This window comes from Oryzias latipes, chromosome 1 (genome assembly GCF_002234675.1).
Source record: "Oryzias latipes chromosome 1, ASM223467v1".
NCBI lineage: Eukaryota > Metazoa > Chordata > Actinopteri > Beloniformes > Adrianichthyidae > Oryzias > Oryzias latipes.
The window spans coordinates 25176153-25184399 of record NC_019859.2 but is presented as its reverse complement, the minus strand read 5'-3'; positions in this window follow the sequence as shown (position 1 = coordinate 25184399).

Below are 8247 nucleotides of genomic sequence, written 5' to 3'. Positions count from 1 at the left end.
TGCAGCAGGTTGTGTGTTTCATGGACATATTGCCACAGAGCAGCAGCCACCTTTTCACATCTGTACACACTGCTGGAGTATGAAATATTCATCTTTTTGTTATAGCATAGGGAGAAATAGAATAAGCTTATGGGAGTAAATTTACATAGAAACATGCAACCTGGAAATAATTAGTAAAAACCTTGAAACTGAACATTCCCCAACTGACAATCCTTTGCACTTTTAAAAAAAGGGAATACAGTGAAGAGCAATGTTGATGCAATCCACTGAAAGAAATTGTCATTCAGTGCAAATCAATTTCAAATTCTTTCCACCTGAAAACCTCTTTACAGGTTCAGCGATTTGTCAAATAGAGTAGACTGTTGTTGAGATTATGTTTGGCTTGACAATTGCAGAAGGTTAGAGCCAACAGCTCAGATAAGATCCAGATAATGTTCACTATGATTGGTGGAAAAGTGTTCCATCATGGACGACTTTAAACCAAAGGTGCAATTTAAAAGTAAATGGACCCAGAGTCAACCAGGATGAAGCTCAGAGCATGAATTCCTTTACAAACTGCTTCAAAAATCTGATTGCAGGGGGGAGAATTTTCCATTTTCAATGATTTCTTTAAAACCATCGTTTTTTTTAAACTTATTCCTACGAAAAAAAAAAAAAAACCTGGAGTCACACGTTTTGACTCTGCTTTAAACCCACTATACAAGCAGTATGGTAGCTAACAGAGCTCAGTATTTTTGAAGGAGACATGTTAGTGTATCGAGTTAGGTTTTCTTATAGATATATTAATCATAGCTGAGTTACAACAGAGTTTTAGGTCCACTTTACAAACAAAAACATTTTTTTAATTATGACTTTAAAGTCCTACATTTATGAGAAAAGAGTTATTCCTATTAAATATGAGAATAAAGTTGTAAATTTACGCCTATAAAACACGTAAATCTACAAGAAAAAAAGTAATAAATTAACGAGAAAAAACACCAAAGTTGTCTGTTAATAGGAGCCATGCTTGAAGATGAAAGATGTGGAGCGTTTTGTAAAGCTTTATTTAAGCTTCACAAAGAAATTCTGAGTAATGCAGAGTTTCATAGGTAAAATAAAGAACTCAGAGACACGTTTGGGTGTAGAGGTCCGCTATTCTGCCCTTATCATCCACATACCCAAAAATCCATTTGTCACCTTGAGTCATGTAACTGTCATGCGCAAAAGAAACACCAAAGGGGAATGAAAATAGTGTGACATACGTGCCCTCCTCCAAATGAAATGTCTCATTTCAAGACAAAACAACAGAGAAGGAATAGAAATAGTCTGTTACATTAGCATAAAAAAATTTAAAATGCCAAAAACTGGGGGTTTTTTTAGACGAAAGCCTCACACAGATTTGGAGGAGATCTTATCTTTCATGGAGGAAGTGGACAGCTGCAGGGATACTGATGGCTTCCTCAACAGGCTGCAGAGATCCTGCCATCATAAAAGAAAATATTAATAAACTGTAAATAAGACAAATGAGCTTCCAAACATTTGTAATGTTATCAATAAACCTTCAACTTACCTGTTCAATTGAGTTTAGGCGGTTACATCTAGAGATGTTTAGTTCTCAGAGACATGGCCAAAGTAAGAAAAGCTGAAACCCAACCACCTCAACAAAATGCACAAGTTCAAACGTCACGAATGGGCCAAGAAAAACTGTACCTCAAGACAGACTTTTCAAAGGTTTTGTGGACTGATGAGATGAGAGTGACTCTTGATGGACCAAATGGATGGGCGCGTGGTTTGATGAATAGTGGACACAGAGCTGCACTTCGACTTAGACGCCAGCGAAGAGGTGGGGTGTTGATTTGGGCAGGTATTAATAAAAATAAGGTGGACCTTTTTGAGTTGAAAATGGACTCATGATCATCTATCAGACCTACTGCCAATTTTTAGAAGACACTTTCTTTAAGCAATGGTAAAGAAAAGAGACTGCATCTTTCAGGAAGACACTCATTTTTGTGCAAGACAAAGCTCGATCACATGCATCAAAGTACTCCACTGGCTAACACAGGCCGTAACCCTTGTGCTATCCTAGGCACTTTAACATTGGGAGTTGGGTCATCTAGACCCCACTAGACAGTGCGCTGAACTTTTTTTTTTCAATGATTTGTGATCTTCACTGGTGTCCATGGATTACATGAAATCCTCTTCACTTTAATCCACCTTTGTCATGGTAGGGAGAACAGGTCAATGTAAGGGTGGGGTCATAGGATAGCACAAGGGTTAAGGATGAAAAGCTCATGACATGGCTGCCTTCTTCACCTGACTTAAATGTTATTGAGAGCTTTTAGGCCCTTCTTTTTTATTTATTTTTTTAACTTGTCCTGTCCACCAGCTGAGCATGCAGATCAGAGCTGAAGGCCTCTTGTGTTTGACAGATTATACTTTTACAACAGGGGTTTATAGATCTTCAGACAAACAGAGTGTATATTTGCATATACACCCCACACCCCAGAGCTAGGGGTTTGCAGCGAAGCAACCAGGGTGGTCCAGGCAACCAAGAGCCCTACTGTCAGACAAGACCCGCGAGGAACCACCCTCTCATGCACTGGACCTCCACCACGGAGACTGAGGCCAAGACTCAGCATCCCACTGGCCGAGGAGTAGGAACAGGCCGACCCCAGCCACTCCCTGGGGCGGGGGACCCCCCCATTGAGCAGGGTATACATACAGGGTATATATACAAACATACATACATACATACATACATACATGTACATCTCCACCTGAGATGGTGAGGTCCGTAGTCCGTAGTTTAGCCACAGAGAAAGGGTGGTTTGAGCAAGGTGTAAAAGATGCAATTGAAAAAGCCTCTAAAATAGGGATGGGAAACTACAGGCGTTGAGGGTGACATTTCTGCATGACTTCCAACATACCCTGTTCTGGCATGTTCTAATTGGCAGGACACACCTTAACCATGCAATCAGTCATGAGTAGGGCTTGGATTTCTGGAAACCATGCAGACAAACCAGCCTTCGAGGCCGGGAGTTGTCCATCCCTGCTCTAGAAGCAGAGTTAAAATGTCTTCATTTATAAAATCAGGTTCAGTTCATTGCTTTTTTACATAATATTTTGATGGAATCAAGCTGAATGGATGCAAATCTACACAGACATGATGAATATAGGATTGTGCAGCATGAAACTAATGCCTTAGTCACAACTGCCTTTACCTTTGCCTTTACTTTAAACAGCACCTACACAACAGGCATAGATGAAGGGAAAAAACTTTTCAGAAGTGACAAAACACACTCTGGCTCAGTTCAGGTTGTTAAAAAAAAGAAGTTAGCAGTTCCTTTTTTTTTTACTGAAAATAGCAGTAGGCGGGAATTGTCAAGAACTGCTCCGGGGCATGCCTCCATGTAACAACACCAATGTCACTAAAAAGCAGATTCTTACAAAGTTCAGTGAAGCTTGGATGTTTTCAATTGGTTCTGACTCTTCCCCTCAGAGCTACAATCTGCAAGTCTGGATAAAGAGACGAAGCTCAATTAAGCGTAACAAGCTGTCTTCTCAGACAACTGCAAGAGTAGGAATACTGAAGCAGGCAAAAAGTTGAAGAGGTGAAAACATTTGTGTGAATGCAGAAAAAATGTTGTCAAAATTTCCCCACGAGTTGTTTTCAACCTTCTTAATGCATTTGTAAAAACATTATTCTATTTAACTTTACAACTTTAAAACTAAAAAAGTGCTAGCAGAACGGCTTTATTTTATTAGATACTTTTCTAGTTTAGTGTTAGGTTTGCCAAATCAATTTTCAGTTGATCTTTTTTCTCTGTTCTCATCTAGTTTTCCTCTGTGAAAGCTGAAAATAAAAATGTGTACATGTGTGTTACTTTGTCAGAAGCATCAATATTTCTTACTGAAAGCAAAGATTTCAGCAGATTATTGCAAAAACTGCTATCTAGATACAAACAAACCATGACAAAGCATCTTTGATGTGGAACATGAAAAAAATACTGTTTTGTTTTTAAAAAATACATACACAACAATATTCAATTCAATTTTATTTATATTGCTCAATATTATAACAATAGTTGTCTCAATGGGCTTCATACCGGTAATTGTATAAGAACATGAAACTCATAAAATACAATAGGAAATTGCTAAACTAAACCAAGCAGATAAGCTAAACTGGGCAAAGAGCATCTGCCCTTAAACCCTCTAAAGTAAAAATTCCTAAAAAAAAAACAGATTCCGGGAAAGAAAAACGAAACCTCATGGATGTCCACATGAAGGAGGGATCCTCTCCCAGGATGGACAGGCGATGTACCAGAATTCTTGGAGAAGAATTAACTTATCAAGTCAAAGTAACTTTATTGTCAAAATCTACACTGTAGACACATACATAGAAATTGAAATTTCGTTTTCTCTTCATCTTCAGTTAAACGGGGAGACACCTTCAAATTGCACAATAAAACAAACTATAAATAGAGGCATAAATAGTATAAAAAATAACAATGTAAAAATGAGGAGAGAATAAAGTGACTAGAGAATAAAGTGACTGAAGTATAGTTTCTTGTTTAACTCAATTTTTTTTACGGCACTGGAGGACTGGTGGAAGGTGCAGTTAGTGCTGATGAGGTAGGTGACTTGTGTATGTCAGGGATCAGCAGAGCAGGAGGGCAACGGGGCAACAAGAGGGGAGGGGGGCAGGGCTGGGAGAGAGTTCAGCTTCCTGACAGCCTGGAGGAGAAAACTGTCTCTGAGTCTGCTGGTCCTGGCCTGAAGACTGCGTAGTCTTAAGCGTAAGCAGATTCAGAACACTTGGGTAAAAGGCTGCAGGATTTACGTTAAACCATTCAGTCCACCGGACTGGTCCGAGGTTCTGGTTAACAACAACATGAAGGGCTTTCAGAAGAAAAAAGGCGCCTGGGATCAGCGCTATCTCAAAAAGATTTTCAGCAGTTCTGACCTGCAAACACCTTGACTTCAACTTTCAGCGCCGCTAATAACAGCTGCAGAAGGACACGTACCTTAACAATGTCTGCAGACATTACAGCGAAAAGAACTCAAAAACTCTGTTAAAACCAGGACAGCTGTCAATAAGGCAGCAAAAGATGGAATTACCTACCTTGGACAATCGACAGAATGTGCACCCTTTTTTACATTTTATTTCATAGCATTTCCCTATAATTATAATAATAAAATTGCTTAATTAATTATTGAAGATGGTTAAACTGATTGATCTCTATATCACTTCACTTGCCCCAAAAAGTCTTGATATTATTTTTCCTGATATTATTTTAATCATAATCATGATTTTTCTAATGAAAATAATCAGAATATATTTTAGACAACTGTTCTGTGGTATGTTAATACACAAAATTACATGATTATTACGGTAAGTAATTCATCGTTGCCGTGTGATTTATTGACACTCAAGTTTGATGACCTGAAATTGTGTTGGTAAGGCACAGACGTCTGATAAAAGTTATGAACCGGATAATGATAAATCATGTAAAAAAAAGGTTACAGTAGAACAGGGGTGGGATTATAAAAGTTCGCTTGCTTCCACTCCCTTTCAAGCAATCTTTGATTTAATGTCTAATCATCCTAAATTGGCACATCTTTGTATGAACGTATGACTGCTGATTGTATTGTTTTGTGCATTATTTTTGCTTTGATTGCTTGAAATAAACCATTTCAAATCAAATCAAATCAAAAACAATGGCTGAAATTAACCGAGGCACTCCAATTTTTCTCTCTTCCACACATTCACCCACACACTCAATTGAAAGCTAGCAGATGAAATGATCCACTTTTCAATGGCACCTTTTTACCCTTCTCTACACAAAGCTTTACCACATTTTTCTCATTCATAAACAATTACTCAAATTATTTTTTAATCAGCTACTCCTGTAAAATCAGATCCAACCCACTGCCACAGTTGAAGGAACTCCACTCCAGGAGTATAAAAATGAATACGCCTTTTATTGTAATAAAACTGTAAAATTAATTTTACATAATGGCGCACTGCAACTGTATCTGATTTACAAGTTGCTTTTACCCAAGTAAATTCATAGAGCTTTTCTTTTGGTAAATTAAGAAATATTTGTTCTTCAAGGGAACAGTCAACACTGTCTTATTTCCACAAAAAATATTTTTGTTGTATAAGAAAAAATACATAGAATGGATGTCCCTTAACCAATAAGGTTCTAAAAGTATGATTGAGGAAATAGAGTGATGTTTATTTCCAACATTGCTAAATGTAGCTTCTCCAGTACTTTGAAACGGTTCAGCCTGCTCAGTGCTTGAACGGGTTCTTAAAAAATAAATAAAGAAAGTAATAACACAGATTTTTTCCAGAAACATTCAAGTGTGATGAAGCAGCATGATGGAGTAAAGGAGAGTACTTCAATGAGGTTAATTTGCCTATTTACATGACAGTCTGCACTGCAGCTCCTTTTTCTCACACGCGTAAGTAAACACATATTGCACGGTTGGCCTTTTTTCAGTGTTGCACACATCACTCTGATCCATCAGGTCTCTAAACTAGAGTCTATTGCTGAGAGTTTCTGCAAAACTTTGGCCCACCTTTCTGACAGTATTTTGGCTGTTAGCGAAATGCTGACAGCCACGCATGGGTGTTGCACAGCTGCACTGCTTCACTCGTTCTTATCTGAGCCCACTACAAAGCACCACAATCCACGTTTTTATATGGTACTGGCAGCAACGTGGCACAGAGTTTCTTAGTAAAAACTAAGTAGTACATGTTTCATAACAACAAACACCGTGATGTTGACTGAACATTAAGCATTTAATTGCTGTCAGGGGTTTAGAAGGAAAACAAGAGTCAGACACTGAAGGACGTTCATGAATAATTAAATAAATATCATCTTGACAGCATTTTAAATCGATACAAGTATCTCCAAATGAAAAATGTGATATCGCTGAATCGATTTTTCCCTACACCCCTATTATTTAGCTTACATATGATAGAAATATATCACTTCTGACATGTCTTTATCATCACGGCTAGTGAAGATATAGACATTCAATAAAAGGTGTCTTGTGAGCAATACTTTGGTTTGTAGCATTCAAATTCATTCAAATTTCTGCCACGGCATTAGCACTCTACATCATCTATCAAAGAAGGTGTTGGCGTCTTATCCCGGCGTGGCAACCTCCTTACACGTGGGAGCGGCTATGGATGAAGCGATTTTGGGAAATTGCGGTTGGTGATTTTACAGAGGAGCTGTAAACAATTTCGCTAAACACGCTCAACTTTAAATGAGCTGTGAGTAGCTGTGAGACCTCTTGTGGCGCTCGTTGTGTAGCTACTTCTACCAAAAAGCCCATTGCCATGCGGTTGTTGGTCACGTGACTCATTTGATTTGCAAAAAGTGTTTGCAGTTCTTTAAAAAATTAGCACAAAAAAATGGAAAAATGTATAGAAAAAATATCAGGTTTTTTTAAACATAATATGCTTCCATTACCTTACTAAACTTAGCCCTCAGAAACACAAGAGAAAAGTTTATCTTGATGCACCGAGTTAGGATTCCACTGCTTTTTGAAGAAATGATTCGCTTCTGATTCACTGTATTCAATTAAATTTGGCTTTATTCATTGAAACAACCAGAGTGCTCACACCACCAATATTTGCAAAATAATCAACTTTTACTTGATGTTGAGCAATTTTGTATAATAAAGATTATTATTTTTAAAAAGGAAAACGACATTGTTCCACTTAAATAAATGGTTTGAAAATCACACAGAGAAGAAAACTATAAAGAAATACAAATTAGTTTTGATGAATTTTCATTATGTAATTCTCTAAAGAGAAACAAACTCTTTGAAGAATTTCTATTGCAGCAGAGATAAGGAAGCTTCTAAAAGATCTGCTAGAGCTGCAGAATCATCATAGCAATGAGTGAAACATATATGTTTTTTTTTGTTCAGTTTCTTTAATTTTACTGCTGCTGAAGCTGCTTTCTTACAAATAAGTGTAAATATTTGTATGAACTACATACTAAACTTATGCAAGAACTCCTAAAAACCAAAAGCCCAAACCTCTTCAAAAGATGTGGTCAACTTTGTTCCTTCAAAAAAAAAATACAGTTGTAGCGCTCATATAAACAAGAATATGCTCTGTTTGGGAGCCGTGACATCTTAGCTGGCAACAAGCTAAAAAGGAATTCTCTGTTTATCTCTGAGGCAGAATAAATATCCAAGAGATGTGAACAAAAGAGAGACTGAAACTTAAGATCCATGCCTTTC